This window comes from Zingiber officinale, chromosome 7B (assembly GCF_018446385.1).
Source record: "Zingiber officinale cultivar Zhangliang chromosome 7B, Zo_v1.1, whole genome shotgun sequence".
Lineage (NCBI taxonomy): Eukaryota > Viridiplantae > Streptophyta > Magnoliopsida > Zingiberales > Zingiberaceae > Zingiber > Zingiber officinale.
The window spans coordinates 87,890,110-87,913,241 of NC_055999.1; positions in this window are offsets into that span (position 1 = coordinate 87,890,110).

Sequence of the window (23,132 nt, forward strand, 5' to 3'; positions counted from 1 at the left end):
ATCTATGCATTTCAACACCTTTTATCATATTTTCAGTATAATTACTCTTCTTTATCGAATATCTACTCTTTATGTATTTTTCTATTGAAAGAAGGCACTTTTGGAGAGAACGACGCTCGTTGACAATTCAGAGAACAAACAAAGACAAAGGGGCTCAGTCGTGTTGAATCTACATGGTCATGCCACTTACCAGAGGTGGAGAAGACTATGGTCGTGTGATTCCACACAGCCATGCCATGAAGCAAAGAAGAAGATAGCCTCGACTATGTGGATCCACACAACCATGTGGGTTTTCAGAGAAGGAGAAGACTCTGGCCATGTGGATTTCACATGGTCGTGTGGATTTTCTAGAGACCAAGTAGACCACGACCGTGTGAATCTGTAAAATACCGAAAAAAATGACGAATAATGATAAGGGAATTTTTCGGTATTTCTGAAAAAAAATTCGGAATTTTTCGGAGCTCGTATGGACAAGTTTACGGGGATAAAAATGGAGTCCGGGAAGCCTATTTAGGTTACCCCATTTAAGTGAGGAAAAGTTGAATTATTATATATATTTCTTTTCTTTTATTTCTATTTTCCCATTTTTCTTTTCCCGACCCGTGCCTCTCCCCGTGCCTCCTCTTCTCCCGAATTCTCCCGATCCTGCTGCCCTAACTGCTCCATCCACCGGCGCCGCAAAAACATCATCTTCTCCTCTCCATCTTCTTCATCGCGCCGGCCGCCACTGTGCCCTGCCGACACTGCTGCCCTCTCTCGACCCGAGCAGCGCCGCCATCCTTAGGCCCTAGCGCCGGCCTCCTTCTCTTCCTTCCCAAGCCACACCAAGCGGCGCTACCACTTGAGGTTGAAGGGAGCAGCACCGACAGCCGATGCCCTCTCTGCCGCTGAGACAAGGAGCGCACCTTCTATTCCTCCTTCCTCGCGTCGGCCACAGCCGACGTCGCCACCAGCCACCCGATCGCCGGTCAACGACGCCGAAGCTCTTTCCTCTCCCTCTCACTCTCACAGTGAGGAGCGCTCTCTCCTCTTCTGAGCTACGACCGTTACTGCCCAAAGACGGCTGCTGGACGCCCGCCCGAGCACCGAGCCGATCTTTACATAGGTCAGTGCCTTCATTATTCTTGATTTCTTCCTTATAGAGGGATTTAGTTCTAGGGAGAGTAGGTTGGTCGTAGGTGGTTAGCCGCGGCAACAGACCTTTGCTCCGGCCATTTCATCCACTCGCAACCACATCAGAGTTGGGTGAGTGCTAGGGCTCTAGCAGTATTGTTCGCGGGTGATTCAGAGCTCCGGTTGTCTTCTCCGATCAGGCACTGAATCTAGTTGTGAGCCACTAGAGATCACAACATATCTTGGTGAGTATCATGATGAGTTATAATTGAAATTAGTCTAATTATGTGAACGAATTGGAGGAGAATTAGGGCTTGTGTGGGCTAGACCTGATTAATAAGGTGATGGGATTAATCGAAGTTGAACATTAATTAAGATTAATTAATGACCCTTCAATTAGGGGTTTCCCTAATTAGGTTATGGTTCCAATTGGAGATTTGATTTAGCTAATTAATTATATGTAATTAGCTAAATATGTATATCATGTATTACAGGACATTGATTCGAGATGGCGTCTCGACGCGAGATCTATTTCGGATATGATCTCCATTTTTTGAGGCGGGTACCTTGACTTATCTTTTAGATAATGTCTTGTTGATATGCTTAGTAGGTTATAACCTTTAGTAATAATTATGTTCATCATTGTTTCGGTACGTCACTACTGGATACCTGTTACATGCTTGTTTGCTCACCTGTTATGCATTTTATGCTAGTACCCACATGATTATATATATGCTCAGATAGGTAGTGACATACCATGTTTGTTATGTTCAGGAACTAGGTTTTTGATATCCTATCTGACCTGTGTACTTGAAATCTTGGTATTTGACCATCGACATTACGGTACTCATTTTATATATATGGACATGGTTATGCTGATCAGTTTATTGCTGTGCTTCCTGTCATGCATCATGATTGCATGCTGCGCGATTGTTAGCTCCACTATGGTTGAGTGCATCGCCAGTTACATATACTGCACACACCACCACTCATGGATTAGTGGTATATCATGCTGGTGTGTGGCGGTTCTGCTGTTTGGCTCCGTTGGTCAGGTGACTCAGCGTGGTAGCCGGCAGACAGTTCCACTCTGTTTGGCTCCGCTGGCATTTAGTGTAGCAGCGTAGTAGCCGGCAGACGGTGGACTCTGTTTGGCTCCGTTGGTCAGGTGACTCAGCGTGGTAGCCGGCAGAGATACCTCCCCGTTATCGTATACCGAGATATGAGAGCATTGAGCTCCCCCATTTATGATTTGGGGTCAGAGGACAGGAGTACTCCGACAGCATCCCGTTCACTCACTCACTCATCAGGTGTAGTGATGGTAGAGTGCACGGTTGTCACAGCCCTACCCACTCGGCCTCACTATTGTGTGTGGGATGACTGACTGGCGTCAAGGGTAACCAGGACGCATCATTGGCATCATACGCATTTATGCATTTACTGCTTGTGTTTGCTGCACTTATATGCTGTATATGGATGGATGCATATGTTTGACATGCATACAGGATTTATGACACTTCCGATCTGACGACCTGATTATTCTGATAGGTGGCCCTGATGAGTACAGTACTCTTTAGCCTTTTCTATTATGCATTACCTTCTTTTGTTCAGGAGACTGTACTCCATAGTTATTACCATTTGTTATAGTTTACTATACATGTCAACTAGGTATCTGCTGAGTTGTTGAACTCACCCCCGTGGATATTATATTTTTCAGGTACCAGGTTGTTTATGGTGTCGCTTGGAGTATCCTGTCTGCTGGTCCCCATGTCACATCAGAAGACTATCGGTTTCACGTATGTTTTGTTTGTTTATGCATCAGTTTGTTTAGCTCTATACTCCGGTTTTGTTTTTGGAGTGTTGATGTTGTTATGTGGTATTTTGTATTTGTTGTTGGTTGTGTAAGCCTAGCCGGCTAGCAGTTTTTGTGCTTTGGTTTGTATTGGGTTTTTGTCATTTTCGTTATGTTGGTTTTGTTCCAGCCGTGTGGGTTGATGATATATATATAACTGCGTGGTTGTGTGTATATTCCAGCCGCATGTGGCTGATGTATATTATGCCTGTAGAAATGCTTCAGATTGTCACTCGTACAGTGGGGGTGTTGCCAAAATTTCTTCGGACAGGGACTTCTCCGGGGCGTGACAATTTAGTGGTATCAGAGCAGGTATACGATACTTGCTATATGTTCTGGATTTTCGAGATGTATCTGATACCAAATTATTTGGTATCCGAGATTGACTTGCGAGTCTTATTCTCCTTGTGTTTCGGATTTCGTGTTTTGGTCTTCTCGATGTGACTTTTCGGATTTTGGGACCTGGCAGCGGCAGGACATCTCCAAGTTGTAGGAGGTATGTTGGTATACTGTTATCCTACCTTTCTGTTAGTATATGTCCAGTTGACTATTACAATTTATCACCTGTATTAGCATACTTTTTTAGTACATGTCTGGTTGTTGTAGCGTGTATTACATGTGATGGGTTAGCCACTGATCTTGATTGACCTTAATAGAGATTAAGGATTATAGGCTTTGGTGATTTTAAATATCATACCCCCAGTAGTTTTACTTTTGTTACGATTAGTTGATTAGAAGATCGAGGCACATACCAGCCTCTGTGTTTATTAGCTGTTTAGTGGATAGTATCTACCTATTTATGTTAACCTAGCCAGTAGTATACCATGTTATCTTAGTTAATTTCATCAGTAGATATTGATTTACTCTTGTTAGATCGGACAGTAGGAGTCTGATTTACACTTGTTGATTTGGGTAGTCATATATTGATATACCTTAGTTGATTGTGAAGGATTAAGGTATTCTTGATTAGTTAGTAGATGACTGATTTAGTTTTGTTGGTTTGATCAGTAGAGGACAGTCATACTCTATTTTTAGAGGTTCGAATCTCTTGATTATTTGTGCTTAGTTAGATATCTAGAATACATTTGGGTACATGACTTGTACTGATGTGGAAAAGACTGAATTAGCCGTATACCATTATCGGTTTGGTCAGTCTATAGAGGATCGATGTATCCTATTCCATGTGGACTTTTATTTTAGACTGTATGCACCTAGTTGGATAACATAGAAGGTAGCATATGGAATATCAAGTTAATTGGATTAAATATGCTGATTCTGCATATCTATGTGGTGTACATATGATTATTATGAGTTGTAGGAGTTCTATGATGATAGTTCATATGCAGGTAGTGTGAGTAGTCACATCTAGATATGGTTATTGTAGGTTCCTTGTGGATTGTAGCTTTTTAGTTAGCTGTATGTGTCTGATTGATATATTGGAGGTATCTTATCGATTTAAATCTGTGTCGTGGTATGTGCACATGGGAGTGAGTGTCATGTTGGAAGTATCTTGTCGACTACATCGGTATTGTGATATGTACATATGTGTTTGGTGTGGTATCTGAGGTACCTACTATGAGAAACGGTCATGAATCCACAATCTGATCGAAAGGCTCCACACATGTCTTAGCCCTCCCAGTAATGGGATATAATCTGATTTAATGGACCACAATTATGGACCACAATTCTGAGGTATCTTGTTGATTATGTGTGATTTGTGAGTGCACCTGGGTTTAGTATGCCTTATTGGAAGTATACATTGATTATATTCTTGGCATAGGTGAATGTATGCCATGTGAGTGTTGTTTGAGGGGTATTGTTGATTTTACCTACGATGATATATGCACACGGGTTCGGTATGTATTGTTGGAGATATCACGGTGATTTACACCTATATTGTGAGTATGTTGGGTGTGCACTAATTAGAGGATTATGTTGATCATACCTATGTTGTGTGTGCATGTGTGTTAGGTGTATGGTTGGTAGCATCATGATGAGTCTATTTATGTGGAATGTAGAATGTTAAATGTCTATATTATGACATTGGTTATATTACTCTGTCAACTAATTCTCCTATTAGTGGGTGACCGACCCACTAGGAGGATGATAGATTTGACTATGGATTTGATTTTCTTACTAGGTGGTTATACCCTAGGCTACCCACAGTGATCTGTGGTAGAGAGATCTCGTGCAGACTCTAGCTAGATAGTTAGGTGCTTTGGGCACTTATGTATTGTTGTGGTGGAGCGTAGCTCCCACATATTATTGTTTGTTTGTGGTAGAGCGTAGCTCCCACATATTCTGGATTGTTGTGGTAGAGCGTAGCTCCCACATATTTAGGGATTGTTTGTGGTGGAGCGTTGCTCCCACATATTGCGGATTGTTTGTAGCGGAGCATTGCTCCCATATTTATTACAGATACCTATTTCAGATTATTTGTGGTTGAGCGTTGCTCCCACATATGGAGGATTTCTTGTGGTAGATCGTTGCTCCCACATATATGATATTTCGTGTGATGGAGCGTTGCTCTCACACTGGAGGATATATTCTTTGGTAATTTATATCGTTGGTGATCAGATATATTTATTGTTGAGGATCTTATGGTTAGGAATGTCTGTGATACGGACATTATGTGTCTTGGCTTTACCATTATGGCTTGCGGTGCCCTAGATGTTAGCATGGACTCGATGATTTGGGTATCCCTAGGATGTTTGGATCGGTTTCCATTGTCTTGTTGACGATGTTGTGATCTATTTTGGATCTGAGGTGAGTCACGTACACCATCTTCGCATAGTTCTAGAGATGTTTTGACGGAAACATCTATAGGTGAAGATCAGTAGTGCGTATTTTGGTAGTCTCCTGTGAGATGTTTGAGACACACGGGCACCAGTAGAAGTGTACCGTGGTTTCACAGGAGATAGAGGTTATTATCGTTGGGAGTAGTACAGGAGACATGCAACTTCCTTTGTTTGGCTCGATATTTCCGGAGATACGTTGAGGGTTTCTCACGGATTGCTATGCTACTTACACGCCTGACCAGGAAAGTCGTGAAGTTCACTTGGACTGGGGATTGCAAGACCAGCTTCCAGGAGCAGAAGCGGAGACTAGTGTCGGCTCCGATTGTTGGTTATACCTTCTGGAGATGACGGATTCGTGCTCTACACCGACGCGTCTATTCAGGGTTTGAGCGATGTTCTGAGGCAGCACGATAGAGTAGTCTCCTATGCTTCTATTCGGTTGAAGGAGCATGAGAAGAACTACCCTGTACATGATCTGGAGCTAGTCGTCATTATTTTTGCCATGAAGATTTGGCGACATTATGTATATGGCGTTACATTTGAGATTCTCACTGACTATAAGAGTCTCAAATATCTGTTTTACTTAGAAGGAACTTAATCTCCGATAGAGAAGATGGATGGAATTCCTGAAGGATTTTGATTGTACCATTAGCTATCACCCAGGGAGAGCTAATGTGGTTGCCGATGCACTTAGCAGGAAGTCCAGAGGAACTTTAGCTTGCCACCTAGTTGTGGTCACAGATTTGATTCAAGGTTTCTTCGAGATGGGTCTTGAGGGGTAAGGATAGACAGAGCAGGGTACTCTGGTTACCATGGTTGGTCAGTCGTTGATCAGGATGAGGATACGAGAGTCCTAGGCTGCTGATTAGTATTTGCAGTTTATTTGCAACCAGATAGCTTCCGGGCAGCAGACCGAGTTCACCCGAGACGAGAAGGGTATTATATACTCCCGAGACAGATTATGCGTACCTCAGTCTCATCCAGTCTTACAGGAGCTACTTCAGGAGACTCATCGCTCTCGATTTGAGATCCACCCAGGCGGTAATCGTATGTACCGAGATTTGAGACGTTCTTATTGGTGGAACGGTATGAAGAAAGACATCGCGGAATTTGTAGCGAGATGTCTGGTCTGTTAGCAGGTGAAGTATGAGTACTAGATACCTGCCGGATTATTTTATTGGATTCCTTTTTCCTGAGGGGAAATGAGAACACATTACTATGGACTTTGTGGTAGGTTTGCCGAGGACACGACGAGGCCATGACGCGATTTGGGTAATCGTTGATCGATTAACCAAATCCACGCACTCGTTAGCGATCCGGAAGACTGATTTCCTGAATCGATTGGTAGATCTGTTTTGCCGGGAGATCATCAGATCACGTGATGTTTCGTTGACTATTATTCGGATAGAGACCCCGGATCACGTCTCATTTTTGACAGAGTTTGCAGCAGGCTTTGGGCACGCAGCTCTGTTTCAGTACGGTTTTCCATCCTCAGACAGATGGATAGTCATAGCGGACCATTCAGACTCTAGAGGACTTGCTGAAGTATTGTGTATTGGATTTTGAAGGCAGTTGGGAGGACCATTTGTCATTGGTAGAATTCGCCTACAATAACGGTTTGCATTTGGCTGTCCAGATGACACCGTTTGAAGCGTTGTATGGTAGGTCTTGTCGGACACCCACCCTCTGGGATGAGGTTGGGGAGGCCAAATTGTTGGGATCTTATAGAGCTCAGCATGAGGCAGAGTTGGTCCGTATTATCAGACGGAGGATGTTAGAGGCGCAGGATCGCCAGAAGTGTTATGCTGATCAGAGATGCAGACCCCTAGCGTTCTCTATTGGCGACCATGTATTTCTGCGAGGTTCACCCATGAAAGAAGTGAAGAGATTTGGATTCAGAGGTAAGCTAACTCCGTGATACATTGGACCTTTCCAGATTTTGGAAAGGATTGGAGCAGTAGCTTACCTGTTGGCACCACCACCGGACCTGGCAGGAGTTCATGACGTATTCCATGTGTCTATGCTGAGGAGATACGTACCCGGCCCGACACATGTACTGACAGATATCCCAGTTCCAGTTCAGCCTGACGTCACTTATGAGGAGATTCCGGTACGGATTCTAGACCGGAAAGAGCGTCAGTTGCGGAACAAGACTATCCGGCTGGTTAAAGTCGGATGGCAGCATCATACATACGAGGAGGCTACTTAGGAGCTCGAGGATACTATTCGAGCTCGATACCCCATATGTTCACATGAGGTATGTGATTAAATTTACCGTTCAGAATTTATACTCTTTGCTTGTTGTTAGTATTTGCTAATGGTAGATAAGGAAATTTGGGGGACCAAAATTTTTATTAGTGGGGGAGAATGTAAAATACCGAAAAGAAATGATGAATAATGATAAGGGGATTTTTCGGTATTTCTGAAAATTTTTCCGGAATTTTTCGGAGCTCGTATGGACAAGTTTACGGGGATAAAAATGGGGTCCGAGAAAGCCTATTTAGGTTACCCCATTTAAGTGAGGAAAAGTTGAATTATTATATATATTTCTTTTCTTTTATTTCTCTTTTCCCATTTATCTTTTCCCGACCCGTGCCTCTCCCCGCGCCCCTCTTCTCCCGAATTCTCCCGATCCTGCTGCCCTAATTGCTCCATCCACCGGCGCTGCAAAAACATCATCTTCTCCTCTCCATCTTCTTCATCGCGCCGGCCGCCACTGTGCCCTGCCGACACTGCTGCCCTCTCTCGACCCGAGCAGCGCCGCCATCCTTAGGTCCTAGCGCCGGCCTCCTTCTCTTCCTTCCCAAGCCACACCAAGCGGCGCTACCACTTGAGGTTGAAGGGAGCAGCACCGACAGCCGATGCCCTCTCTGCCGCTGAGACAAGGAGCGCACCTTCTATTCCTCCTTCCTCGCGTCGGCCACAGCCGACGTCGCCACCAGCCACCCGATCGCCGGTCAACGACGCCAAAGCTCTTTCCTCTCCCTCTCACTCTCACAGTGAGGAGCGCTCTCTCCTCTTCCGAGCTACGACCGTTACTGCCCAAAGACGGCTGCTGGACGCCCGCCCGAGCACCGAGCCGATCTTTGCATAGGTCAGTGCCTTCATTATTCTTGATGTCTTCCTTATAGAGGGATTTAGTTCTAGGGAGAGTAGGTTGGTCGTAGGTGGTTAGCCGCGTCAACAGACCTTTGCTCCGGCCATTTCATCCACCCGCAACCACATCAGAGTTGGGTGAGTGCTAGGGCTCTAGCAGTATTGTTCGCGGGTGATTCAGAGCTCCGGTTGTCTTCTCCGATCATGCACTGAATCTAGTTGTGAGCCACTAGAGATCACAACATATCTTGGTGAGTATCATGATGAGTTATAATTGAAATTAGTCTAATTATGTGAACGAATTGGAGGAGAATTAGGGCTTGTGTGGGCTAGACCTGATTAATAAGGTGCTGAGATTAATAGAAGTTGAACATTAATTAAGATTAATTAATGACCCTTCAATTAGGGGTTTCCCTAATTAGGTTATGGTTCCAATTGGAGATTTGATTTAGCTAATTAATTATATGTAATTAGCTAAATATGTATATCATGTATTACAGGACTTTGATTCGAGATGACGTCTCGACGCGGGATCTATTTTGGACATGATCTCCATTTTTTGAGGCGAGTACCTTGACTTATCTTTTAGATAATGTCTTGTTGATATGCTTAGTAGGTTATAACCTTTAGTAATAATTATGTTCATCATTGTTTCGGTACGTCACTACTAGATACCTATTACATGCTTGTTTGCTCACCTATTATGCATTTTATGCTAGTACCCACATGATTATATATATGCTCAGATAGGTAGTGACATACCATGTTTGTTATGTTCAGGAACTAGGTTTTTAATATCCTATCTGACCTGTGTACTTGAGATCTTGGTATTTGACCATTGGCATTACGGTACTCATTTTATATATATGGACATGGTTATGCTGATCAGTTTATTGCTATGCTTAGTGTCATGCATCATGATTGCATGCTGCGCGATTGTTAGCTCCACTATGGTTGAGTGCATCACCAGTTACATATACTGCACACACCACCACTCATGGATTAGTGGTATATCAGGCAGGTGTGTGGCGGTTCTGCTGTTTGGCTCCGTTGGTCAGGTGACTCAGCGTGGTAGCCGACAGACAGTTCCGCTCTGTTTGGCTCCGCTGGCATTTAGTGTAGCAGCGTAGTAGCCGACAGACGGTGGACTCTGTTTGGCTCCGTTGGTCAGGTGACTCAGCGTGGTAGCCGGCAGAGATACCTCCCCGTTATCGTATACCGGGAGATGAGAGCATTGAGCTCCCCCATTTATGATTTGGGGTCAGAGGATAGGAGTACTCCGACAGCATCCCGTTCACTCACTCACTCATCAGGTGTAGTGATAGTAGAGTGCACGGTTCTCACAGCCCTACCCACTCGACCTCACTATTGTGTGTGGGATGACTGACTGGCGTCAGGGGTGACCAGGACGCATCATTGACATCATACGCATTTATGCATTTACTGCTTGTGTTTGCTGCACTTATATGCTGCATATGGATGGATGCATATGTTTGACATGCATACAGGATTTATGACACTTCCGATCTGACGACCTGATTATTCTGATAGGTGGCCCTGGTGAGTACAGTACTCTTTAGCCTTTTCTATTATGCATTACCTTCTTTTGTTCAGGAGACTGTACTCCATAGTTATTACCATTTGTTATAGTTTACTATACATGTCAACTAGGTATCTGCTGAGTTGTTGAACTCACCCCCGTGGACATTATATTTTTCAGGTACCAGGTTGTTTATGGTGTCGCTTGGAGTATCCTGTCTGCTGGTCCCCACGTCACATCAGAAGACTATCGGTTTCACGTATGTTTTGTTTGTTTATGTATCAGTTTGTTTAGCTCTATACTCTGATTTTGTTTTTGGAGTGTTGATGTTGTTATGTGGTATTTTGTATTTGTTGTTGGTTGTGTAAGCCTAGCCGGCTATCACTTTTTGTGCTTTGGTTTGTATTGGGTTTTTGTCATTTTCGTTATGTTGGTTTTGTTCCAGCCGTGTGGGCTGATGATATATATATAACTACGTGGTTGTGTGTATATTCCAGCCGCATGTGGCTGATATATATTATGCCTGTAGAAATGCTTCAGATTGTCACTCGTACAGGGGAGGTGCTGCCGAAATTTCTTCGGACAGGGACTTCTCCGGGGCGTGACAGAATTCACATGGCTGTGCCACCTGACCAGAGGCCAACCAGAAGGTGTCCATGTGGATGCAACACGGGCGTGGCACGGGATGTGCTAGGCCCATGCCTAATACTATTTAAGGGGGGATCTGTTAGAGTGTATACTAAAAGCCTAGTTTTAGTAAACATTTATTTTAGAAATAAAAGAATCACATTGGTCAAATGTCTACATTTATTTGTTAAGTGTAGTTGTTCAATTAAATTATATTGTAGATAACATGGTGTGTGGTGTCACACACAGAAGATTATGTTATCGGTTTTTTATAAATTATAAACATGTGCTCGTGACTAAGATGGAAAGGAACAAACCGTTGGAATAGTCGTAGTGTAATTAAGTATTAGTTTATCTTAACTAATAAATTACACTGATATACTCTAAATGTATTGAGTATGACCATTTTAGGTAAGTTCTTTCATATTGACTTAATAAAAGAACTAGACCTTAGTTATTATGGAAGTGTGTGCTCTTAATCCTAATATAATAGCAAGCACATATATTTACTATTTATTTTTTTAACTTATCAAAGAGTGAGATTTAACTCGATAAATCAATAAACTCGATAAGTTGGGAAATGATATTACTTATAGTGTGTTGTTGATTATAGAAGAAATATGTGTCCTAGTTATCTAGGTTGAGAATGTCCCCAAGAGGAGCTCATAAGGATTGTCATGTTAAACCCTGCAGGTGGACTTAGTCCAACATGACAATGAGGTTGAGTGGTACTACTCTTGGAGCTAGATATTAATTAAGTAGTTGTCAGTAACTTACTTAATTGGTGGACATTCGTTATCTTAAACACAAGGAGACTAACACACTCATGATAAGAAGGAGCCCATAATGTAATTTGGGATTGATGCGGTAGTGCAATAATAACTCTCTAGTGGAATGAGCTATTATTGATGAACTTGAGTTGTGTGTTTGGGGTGAAAACGGGATACTCAAGCTCATCGGAAGGTCAAAACTAATTTCTCCTCTAGGTCCCTATCGTAGCCTCATTAAAGCCTCAAGTCCATCTAAATAAAAGCTCATCTTGGTGTCCAAGAAGGAGGCCGGCCCAAGGCTTGGTGACCAAGCCAAGGGTCGGCCACCATCTCCTTAAGAGGGTCGGCCCTTTTGCTTGGTGACCAAGCAAGTAGGGGCCGGCCATAATAAATTCAAATAGGAGGGGTGTTTTGAATTTTTAAAATCTTTTCTTTGTAGATATCTACAAGTTTTAAAAGAGAGATTTTAAAATATAAAACTTTCCTTATTTGAATTAGGCCACATGGTTTAAAAGAAAATTTAAAAGTTTTAAAACTTTCTTTTTTTTTAACCATCCTCATGGTTTTTATAAAAAAGGAAGAGAAGTTTTAAAATTGAAATTTTCTATTTTTGTAACCATGTTAAAAAAGGAAATTTTAGAAGAGAAGTTTTAAATTTTAAAACTTGGTTTTAATTTTTAAAACTTTCATTTTTTAACATCCACATTAGGAAATTAAAAAGAGAGCTTGTAAAATTTTATAAGAGTTTTCCTTCTTTGCTTATAAAATTTTTACAAAGTAATTTCTTTCCTTTTAAAGGGGCCAGCCACCCTTGCTTGGTGCCCAAGCAAGGGGTCGGCCAACCAAATCATCATCCAATCAATCCATGATTTGGTGATTGATTCAATCAAGAGGAAAGAAAAGAAAAAATAAAATGGGAAAAGGAAAAACAAGAGGAAGATTTTAATTTTTGTAAAAAGTCTTTGCTTATTTTCCTTAGGCAAGTAATATAAAAGAAGGGGAAGGGAGGGCTCATGAGATAACAATTCTTATTCCCTTGGTGGAGCTCCTCTTGTGGCCGGCCCTCTCCCCTCTTCCTTTCCCCTTGCTCTCTTTTCCTTGGTAGTGGTGGTGGCCGGATTTTAGAGAAGAAGGCTTTGGGTGGTGTTCATCTTGGAGGATCGTCACCCACACGACGTCCAAGGCGAGGTGAGGAATACGACAGAAGATCTCGAGGTTATTAGCTTACAAAGAAGAGGTATAACTAGTAATTTTCTTCTGCATCATACTAGTTATTTTTCTTTGTAAGAATTCCAAACACAAGAGGCATTAGATTCTAGTTTTTCGGATTTGTTTCGAAGTTTTTTTTTTCGAATTTGTGATTCGATTGTTCCTTTTGGTTAAATCTAGAGTTATATAAGGAAATTAAATATTAGCTTTCCTTAAAAGGCTTTGTCTAGGTTGTGGTAGATGCTCTCATACCCAAGAAGGCCATGTGCCTCGCCATGCACTCCTGGAAGCAAATTTTAGAAATTAATATTTAATTAAATTTATAACATAGGTAGATTTGGATCAATATTGGTAAGTTCCGCTTGCGATCCAAATCTAAACCATGAAGAACAGATAAGTTAAATTTAGAATCAATAATGTTAAGTTCCGTTTGTGATTCCTAATTTAACTTCTAAAGAACATAATAGGCTGTTTAAGAAACGTTCGACACTTGTACAAAATTTTTGTACAGTGGAACTGGTACGATCTTCTTAGGACCAACCAACAATTGATATCAGAGCTAGGGTTTGCCTCTGTGTGTTTAGTTTTCAAATAGATTATGCACATGTCATACATAATTTAGGCAGGATAATAGTAGGATATGCTAACTCTTTGGTTGCAGGTTCCAACTATTATGGCTTATAGATGTTGTGTGTAATTGGACCCTTGGACATGTCAAGGGCATTATTTTTGTGTGGGCATGATTGTATGTAACTAATATAGCAGGAGCTGTATTAGCCCTAGGATTTTAGAATTTTATTTTCGATCTAGATTACATGTACATTCCGTCGTAGAATATAGGATCGATATATGTAAAATTCTATTTTTGTTGCGGATCATATCCTTGCGAGGCGTGGTGCTATTGGAGGACCAGAGGCGCAGCGGAATAAGAAGCAAGATAGATGCGATGACTGGACTCGATGGCGGTGGCTAAAGATGACAGTAGCTAGGGTTGGAGCACACGGAGGACAATGATGGAAAAGGCCATGATAGTTGGATAATTAATTTCCAAATTTATTGATTTTATTTACTGTGATGTGTGTGTGTGCATGAGATGTATGCTTGCATAGGTTAAAATTCCTCACCTTAAATAACTAAGTGGGAGAGGGATTTTTAAAATAAATTTCACGGTCTCAATTACTGGTTTGTAAGTGATGCAAACAAACTTGCACGTTGGCTCTGAGTGTCTTCCTCCATATCGGATGAGTTTGTTTGCGAATCACTAGATCAAACTTCCTTTTTGGATGGTTATCGGAAATTAATTAAGAGCGTGTGATCTTCTCCATCGGAAGGGGCATAATCTTTTTTAATAGACTAAGTATCAAGTAATAGTATACACTTAAGCACATTTAATAGTATCCTCCCCATCGGAGTCACTGCTATTATTTGTATGACCGAAGGAAAACCAACTATTAATTTGTCATAAAGATAGGTTGACAAGATAATAAAATTAAAATATCCTTTTACAAATATTGAGACTTTGTATACGTCCACACTATCGTGGGATACAAAATGCACGATGTTTGAGGTAATTTTATTTGTCAGGTTGACAAGATAATAAAATTAATGGGTAAAACCCCTCTTACAAATGTTTGAATTTGTATACGTCCACACTATCGTGGCATACAATATTCACGGCGTTTGAGGTAATTTTATTTGTCATAAAGATAGGTTGACAAGGTTATTAATGGGTATAACCCTCCTCTTACAAATGTTCAATTTTGTATACGTCCACACTATCGTGGCATGCAAAATTCACGGTGTTGAGGTGTTGGTGAATTTAAATGGTATTGTTTTGAGGAATCAATATTATTTCAAATTCAAAGTTTTGACCAAATATTTGATCAAAGATAGACCAACTATTAATTTTATTTGTCATAAAGTTAGGATGACGAGATAATAAAATTAATGGATAAAATCTCCTCTTTGATTTTGTATACGTCTACACTATCGTGGCATACAAAATTCATGGGGATTTTAAGGTGTTGGTCTTGACTAAATATTTTTGTGATTCTTAGGATGTTTGTCAATCCCCTAGCTGTTATACTATAGAATAGACTTAGTAGTCCCAATTAAGATTGGAAACAAAAACTTGGACTCTAAGATGGACTGTCCTCTCAAGAACCAAGAACAATATAGGGGTATTTTATTCATTAGTTATTGAAACATATTTAGTGGTGTTATCTACCAGTACCTGGTGTGTAGATAAGGAAATCCGACAACTATATAAAGAGAAAATCACCATGGGCACTGCTGCGAAAGTAGCAGCTGTTGCAATGGGAGATATTTATTCTTCGATAGGAATAAAACATGGATTTTTGAGAAATTGTCTTTACGTACCAAGTTTAGAAAGAACTAGTTTTCAATTTCTAAACTATTCAAAGAACTTGATATTCTGTCTTTTTCAATAACAAAGTTGTTATCAAGAAAAAGAGAGAAGTTATCTGTTCTGGTACGTTGGTCAGCAATTTAAAAATCCAATAACTCCCATGATGCAACAAATGGAAATTAATAATATATTTTCTAACTCTAATAAGAGAAAGCAACCTTCGAAAATGAACCAATCATATCTTTGGTACCTAAGGCTAGGTTATATTAACTTAAGTAGGATTCAAATGATAATAGCCGATGAACTTTTGAGTTCATTGATAGTGGAAATTTTTTCAACCTGCGAGTCTTACTTGTAAGGAAAAATAACCAAGAAGCTTTTTAAGTCTAAGGGGAATAGAACCAAAGATATGTTGAAATTGGTTCATTCTGATTTGTGTGGATCTATGACTATCCAGGCAAGAGGTGGTTTCGAATATTTCGTCTATTTTATAGACAACTATTCAAGATACGGGTACATTTACTTGATGCGCCGCAAGTCTAAGTGCTTTGATAAAGTTCAAAGAGTACTAGGCTGATGTGGAGTAAGTCAAGGTAAAAGTATCAAGACACTATGATTAGATCGTAGTGGCGAGCACCTCTTAGGAGAGTTTAGGAATCACTTATCAGAAGTCGAGACTTAATCCCAACTAACTCCACCTGGTACACCCCAACAGAATGGTGTAGAAGAAAGAAGGTATAGGACTCTTATGGAAATGAGTAGATCGATGATGAATTATTCAGAAAATCACAAAATTCGTTTTAAGGATATACTATGGAAACGGAAGTGAACATAGTACCTTCCAAGGCAGAACTCTCTACTCCCACTACAACAAAAACCCTCATAGACATCGGTTTTCCACCGTTGTCTATTACATTTTTGACCGATGTCTATGTAAGCGATGTAAAAGGTCTGCCATTTTAGACATCGGGTTTAAACCGGTGTAGTATCACTTAACGACACCGGTTTTTGAATCGGTTATTAATCGGTGTAGTATCACTTAACAACACCGGTTTTCAATCCATGATTTGGTGATTGATTCAATCAAGAGGAAAGAAAAGGAAAAATAAAATGGGAAAAGGAAATACAAGAGGAAGATTTTAATTTTTGTAAAAAGTTTTTCCTTATTTTCCTTAGGCAAGTAATATAAAAGAAGGGGAGGGGAGGGCTCATGAGATAACAATTCTTATTCCCTTGGTGGAGCTCCTCTTATGGCCGGCCCTCTCCCCTCTTCCTTTCCCCTTGCTCTCTTTTCCTTGGTGGTGGTGTTGGCCGGATTTTAGAGAAGAAAGAAGAAGGCTTTGGGTGGTGTTCATCTTGGAGGATCGTCACCCACACGACGTCCAAGGCGAGGTGAGAAATACGGCAGAAGATCTCAAGGTTATTAGCTTACAAAGAAGAGGTATAACTAGTAATTTTCTTCCGCATCATACTAGTTATTTTTCTTTGTAAGAATTTCAAACACAAGAGGCATTAGATTCTAGTTTTTCGAATTTGTTTCGAAGTTTTTTTTTTTTATTTTTTGAATTTGTGATTCGATTGTTCCTTTTGGTTAAACCTAGAGTTATATAAGGAAATTAAATATAAGCTTTCATTAAAAGGCTTTGTCTAGACGGTGGTGGATGCTCCCATACCCAAGAAGGTCATGTGCCTCGCATGCAGTCCTGGAAGCCAATTTTGAAAATTAATATTTAATTAAATTTATAACATAGGTGGATTTGGATCAATAGTGTTAAGTTCCACTTGCGATCCAAATCTAACCATTAAGAATAGATAAGTTAAATTTGGAATCAATAATATTAAGTACCATTTGCGATTCCTAATTTAACTTCTAAAGAACACAATAGGTTGTTTAGCAAAGGTTCGACACTTGTACAAAATTTTTGTACAGTGAAACCGGTATGATCTTCCTAGGACCAACCAACAATCTCTTCCCTTTTCTAAGGAGAGGAAGGTTCTCCCCTTTGGGAGATCGATCTTGGTTCCAATCTATACTCTCTCCGCTCTCCATTCTACGATCCAAAGCCGTTTCATCATCTCATCGACTCCAGAAGCAAATGATTAGATTCAAAGATCACTCAACATATCAGATAAGCTTCTTCTCCCTTTTTCTTCTAATTTGGGTTTTGATGTTTTTAATTCCTATGTCTTTGGATTCTTTTCTCTGTGTCATAGAGTAGATCTATTGTTCTAGGATTAAGGAAATAATTATGATGTGGATTAATGTAAGAACTCATGGATTTACCAATTTCTTATCTATGTGACATTTCTATGCCTTATATTTATTTGATTTTATGTGTATGTATTGTGTTTGAGCTTAATTCTCATGTTCGATTGAATGTTTGTGTAGAATTATTGATCCCGTAGAGGGAGTCTCCTAGACCGTATGATCGAGGTGTTAAAATGTATACTAAAAGCCTAGCTTTTTGTATAAACATTTATTTTTAAATGAGAATCGCATTGGTCAAATGTCTACATTTAGTTAAATACAGTTGTCCATTTAATTTATATTGTAGATAACATGGTGTGTGGTGTCACACAAAAGATCATGTTATCAATTCCTTATAAATTATAAATAGAAGCTCACAACCAAGATGGATTGGGACAAACCATTGGAATGGTTGTAGTGTAATTCGATACTAATTTATCTTGACTATAAAATTGCACTAGTACACTATGTGTGTATAGAGCAGGATCATTTAAGGTTGTTCCTTTTATACTGACTGCATAAAAGAACAGAACCTCTGTTATTATGAATGTGCGTACTCTTAATCCCGATATAATAACAAGCACATGTACTTAGTATTTATTTCTTTAATTTATCAAAGGATGAGATTTATTCGTTAAATCAATAGGCCCGATAAGTTGGGAAATAATATTATTTATATGGTGTGTTGTTGATTATAGAAAGAAACTGTGTCCTATTTATTAGGATGATGATGCTCCCTTAAGGAGCTCATAAGGATTGTCATGTAAACCCTGCAGGTGGACTTAGTTCCAACATGACAATGAAGTTGAGTGGTACTACTCTTGGAGCTAGATGTTAATTAAGTGAGTTGTCAGTAACTCATTTAATTAATGGACATTCAATATCTTAAACACAGGGAGATTAACGCACTCATGATAAGAAGGAGCACAAATGTAATATGGGGTTGGTGTCATAGTTCAATAATAACTCTTTAGTGGTATGAGTTATTATTGATGAACTTGAGTTGAGTGTTCGGGTCGAACACAGGAATATCAAGCTCATTAGGAGGCCAAAACCAATTCCTCCTCTAGGTCCCTGTTGTAGCCTCTATGTATAAAGTCTCGCATCCACCCAAGTCATCCTTATGGTCGGCCACGTCCTTGCTTGGTGCCCAAGCAAGGGGCCGACCAAGATGGGTTTAAAAGTGAGTTTTTAATTTTTTAAATCTTTCTTTTTGTAGTCATCTACAATGTTTTAAAAGAGAGATTTTAAATTTTAAAAACTTTCCTTTTTTGAAATCATCCACATGGTTTTAAAAGAGAGTTTTAAATTTAAAAATTATTTCCTTTTGTAGCCATCTATAATGATTTAAAAGAGAGATTTTATTTTTGTTAAAACTTTCCTTTTTTGTAACCATGATTTAAAAGAAAGGTTTTAATTTTAAAAATATTTCCTTTTTGTAGACATCGACAATGTTTATAAGAGGGATTTTTAATTTTAAAACTTTCCTTTTGTAGCCATCCACAATAGGAAATTTAAAAGAGATATTTTAATTGTTGTTAAAATCTTTCCTTTTTATCCATTACCAAGGATTATAAAAGAGGATAGATGATGCCTTAGAGGAAATAATCATCTACACCATTTTTATTTCTCTTCTATTCTCCTTGTGGCCAACCCCCTCATATTCTTATTCTTCCCTTGCTTTCTCACCTAAGGTCGGCGGCATCAAGAGACTTCAACCATCTTGTGGCCGGTGGGTTGTAAGGAAGAAAGAAGAACAAGAGGTAGTGTTCCTAGCTTTGATCCCTTGGTGGCCGAAAGTCTTGAAAGAAAGAAGGACTTGGGTGGTTTTTGCGTCTTGGTAGATCGTCGCTCACACGACGTCCAAGAGGAGGAGAAGAATACAACAGAAGATCAAGAGGTATTTAAGTTACAAAGAAAGGTATAACTAGTTAATTGTTTCCGTTGTGTACTAGTTTATTTTTCCTTTGTATGGATCTTGAAGTACCAACACAAGAGGCTAGCGATCTTGTGCTTTGATTGAGGTCTCTGTAGTTTAACCTAGGGTTTACTACAAGGAGTTTAAATATTCAATTTCTTTGAAAGGCTTTGACTAGAAAGTGGTGAATGATCCCATACCCAAGAAGGTCGACTGCCTCGCCAACGATCTGAAAGTCAATCCTTGAAATAGATATTTAATTAACTTCTGTAATATGGTTTAACTTCTGATGAGCACATGGGTTGAACTTGGATTAATAATGTTAAGTTTTGTTTGCAATCCAAGTTTAATTTCTGAAAAGCACATGGGTTGCTAGGAAAAGTTTTGTGCTTGTACAAATTTTTGTACAGGGGAAACAGAACGGAATTCTGAGTAGCGCCAACACGAGGAGCCCCAATGACAAAGGTATCCCGTTTCTGGGCGTCTAGAGCATTACCTCAAAAGGAGGAGCAATTCTCCAAAAGGAAATAGGGAATTTGATGTAATTGTTATTTCTATCTCTATTATTATGGAGTGTTAGTGTGTTATTGAAATTTATGACCAAGGGGCCCTGGTGACAGGGGTATCCCATTATTAGACTTCATAGGAATCACTTTCATTTAATAACATAGGATATAGATCAAAATAGCATTCTGGCTTGACCTCCGCGGGGAGGAGTCGGTAATGAATCTAGCTTCCTACAAGTGCATAGGAATACATGATAGGTAATAGGTGATCCATGATACATTGATTAACATCACAATGAAACCGAACCCCTAGAATATCTCCCAAACCAAGTTCCTCGATACTCTTTCTCTCTCTATTTCCCTTTCTCAATCTTACTTCTCTTTACTTAGCATGTGACTCTCAGTCATAATTTTCCGTGAGTGATCACTAGTGCTTATAACCAGTTCTCATGGGATAGATAATCTTTTATTATTTAACAACACCCGTGCTCTTAAGGGCATACATCAAGTTTTTGGTGTCGTTGTCAAGGACTACGCTTATAACATTAGTTGATAATTACTTGAGTTAGTTTAAACTTATTTTCTTTTTCATATTATAAATATTTTTGTAATTTCATTTTTATAGATATATCTTACATTTGCTTACTTTAATTTTTGCAATTTCTTACCTGTAATTGATTTCTTGAACCTTGAATTATACTTTAGGAATTCTTACTGTTAAGATCTGTATTTCTAGTCAGCAAATCAATCAATTAGATAAAGATGGTTCAGAGACCTTTGAAAGATTACTTTTCTCTTAAATTAGCAAGGAATTTGGGTCTGATTATATTACTAGAAATATATACTTCCAACTTTGCTATCAATCCAGCCTTTATTTATAAAGTTCAAAAAAATCAGTTTGGAGGATTAAACTCAGAAAGTCCATATGCACATTTGACAAAGTTTTACAAATATTGTGACACAATGAAGTATGAAGGGATTTCTATTGAATGGATTAAGTTAGTGGTTTTCCCTTTTAGCCTTAAGGACGCTATGAAAGTATGGTTGAACACTTTGTAATCCAGAAGTATAAGGACTTGGAACAAACTCAAAAGAAAGTTTTTGAACAAATATTTTCTCCCAAGGTAGACAACTCAACTCAGGAATCAAATATTGAACTTCACATAGAAAGAAGGAGAAACATTATGCTAAGCATGGAGTGGATTCTTAACTCTATTATATCAATGCCCACATCATAGGATTTAGGAATGGCTGTTAATCCATATATTTTATATAAGGATTTGCAAATTAAGAATATACTAGATTGGGCATCCAAGAATTCTTTACTCAGTAAAAGTTTGAATGAAGCATGTGAAATCATCGACCGAGTAGCAACGAATCTTAATAAATGGTCGGGAGAAAACCATATGACTCTCTCATTCAGAAGTCCAGAGGGTGGAAAAACCCAAAATCATTTTGAGGAATACATTCATCTCCACCATGAAGACCTTATAGAGCTACTACCCTAGTGTAGAGGAGCACTGACACATATGCTAGGAGGTATGAATTCTCCAACTAAAATAATTATAGACTTGGATTGGGGAGACTCCTTAGATGGAAATGGGTATAGCGGTGATTGTTTGCTCCTTCCCACTGTAGAAGACCCTTAGAGGAAAGTTTGAGATATGAAGAAGTAAAGGGAGACATGGATAGAATTCCTAGACCAATACAGGAATATAAACAAGTAATGATAATTGGGCAGAACTCTATTATACCCGAAAGTTTTCCACCTCAAGTGGAACTGAAGACCTTGCCATCCAATCTCAGATATGAATTCTTAGGACCAAACTCCACATTTCTTGTAATAATCAATGCAAATCTAAGTAAATTGGAAACCAAGAAACTGTTTAGAGAGTTAATCTTGCATAGAAAGGTGATTGAGTATACTATTGATGACATAAAAGGAATCATTCCTTCTTTATGCATGCATAGGATTTTGTTAGAAAAAGGCCATAGAAGCTCCGTTAAACATTAAAGGAGACTCAACCCTAACACGAAAGAGATGGTACGAAAGGAGGTACTAAAGATGCTAGATGCAGGAATTATATATCTCATCTCTAATAGTGAATGGGTAAGCCCAATACATGTAGTTCCAAAGAAGGGAGGAATGACAGTAATCAAGAATGACAATGATGAATTAATTCCAACAAGAACGATTACCGGATAGCGGATGTGTATTGATATCAAAAATTGAACAAAGAAACGAGAAAAGATCATTTTTCTCCTTCCATTTAGTGATCAGATGCTTGAAGGGCTAGCAAAATATTCCTACTTCTACTACTTGGATGAATACTCTGGATTTTATCAGATTCCAATACATCCCCATGATCAGGAAAAGACTACTTTTACATGCCCTTATGGAACTTTTACTTATCGACACATGCCATTTGGATTATGTAATGCTCCCGCAACTTTCCAATGTTATTTGATGGTCATTTTTACAGATTTGATAGAAGATATAATGGAAGTATTTATGGATGACTTCTCAGTGTAGGGACTAACTGTGATTCATGCTTATCTAATCTCTCTAAAGTCTTACAGAGATATGAAGGAATAGTGTTGGGACACAAGATTTCAACACCCGAAATAGAGGTCAATCAAGAGAAGATAGAGAAACTTTCCCCACCAATTAATGTGAGGGGAGTACAAAGTTTTTTGGGGAATGCAGGATTTTATCGAAGATTTATAAATGATTTTTCTAAAATCTCCAAGCCATTGACTAATATTTTGATTAAGGATACAAAATTCTATTTTGACGAGAGTTGCTTGAAAGCCTTTAATAAAATCAAAAACGCTCTTACCACTGCCCCGGTAATCCAAGCATCAGATTGGGAACTCCCTTTTGAAATAATGTGCAATGCTAGTGGATAAGTATTTGATTGTGGTTGTACACTAGTAGTCCTTATGACCCAGAATAACACTGAGACTCTATATGCTGGGGCTGCACTTTGACTTATTTACCGACTCTAATAAGGTCATCAGGTGATGAGATTGGGTGTAGTAACGAAACATATAGGAGTCGGTGTATTATAGTCGAGGATTCACCGCACA